At 39.5% G+C, this 1,145-nt stretch overlaps 1 pseudogene; it reads right to left on the reverse strand.

Moving 5' to 3' along the window:
- Nucleotides 1–764: 764 nt before the first annotated feature.
- LOC128248433 (5S ribosomal RNA) lies at nt 765–883 on the reverse strand (annotated as a pseudogene).
- Between the last annotated feature and the right edge of the window lie 262 nt (nt 884–1,145).

Here is a 1,145-nt window from a genome sequence, read left to right on the forward strand (position 1 = left end):
TCATATCTACAGCTAGCCTTTGCCTATTTTTTGTATTTTTTTCCTGTCCAATAGTTTTTTTATTAATCCAATATATTACATGCTATTATTTATAGCTGTATCCATTACAAGACTCTTCAGATCTTGAAGCTTCTACTTTTGCATTTTAAGTGTGTGTGTGTGTGTGTGTGTGTGTGTGTGTGTGTGTGTGTGTGTGTGTGTGTGTGTGTGTGTGTGTGTGTGTGTGTGTGTGTGTGTGTGTGTGTGTGTGTGTGTGTGTGTGTGTGTGCGTGTGTGTGTACGCATGTGTGTGTGTCAGAGAGAGAGTGTGTGAGTTGATATAGATATACATATTCTTTTATTCTTTTACCTGTTTCAGTCATTTGACTCGGCCATGCTGGAGCACCGCCTTTGGTCGAGCAGATCAACCCCAGGACTTATTTTTTGTAAGCCTAGTTCTTATTCTATCGGTGTCTTTTTGCTGAACTGCTATGTTACGGGGATGTTAACACACCGGCATCGGTTGTCAAGCGATGCTGGGAGACAAACACAGACACACAAACATATACACACACACACATATATATATAAATTTATATATGTATATACGACTGGCTCCTTTCAGTTTCCATCTACCAAATCCACTTGCAAGGCTTTGGTTGGCCCAAGGCTATAGTAGAAGATACTTGCTCAAGGTGCCACTCAATGGGACTGAACCCGGAATCATGTGGTTGGTAAGCAAGCAACTTACCACACAGCCACTCTTGCACCTAAAAAATGTGAGATGCTTACAGCACCTTGGTTTCCCAAATAGTCACCCATCTAAGTACTCACTAGGCTCGATGTTGCTTAACTTCGGTGATTGGATGAGAACTGGTGCTTTCAACGTGATATGGCCATATAAATATATTATAAACATACAGATACATATATCTATAGAGACACACATACATATATAGATATATCTTTTACCTTCTTGTTTCAGTCATTAGACTGTGGTCATGCTGTGGCACCACCTTGAAGAATTTCTAGTCAAATGAACCAATCTCAGAACATATTTTGTTAAGCCTTGTACTTATTCTATCAGTCTCTTTTGCTGAGTTACAGAGACAGAAACTTCAAGATCTAAAGAGTTTTGTAGCATTGGTTCACAAACTGTTGTAAGT

Source organism: Octopus bimaculoides, chromosome 7, assembly GCF_001194135.2.
Source record: "Octopus bimaculoides isolate UCB-OBI-ISO-001 chromosome 7, ASM119413v2, whole genome shotgun sequence".
Taxonomy (NCBI): domain Eukaryota; kingdom Metazoa; phylum Mollusca; class Cephalopoda; order Octopoda; family Octopodidae; genus Octopus; species Octopus bimaculoides.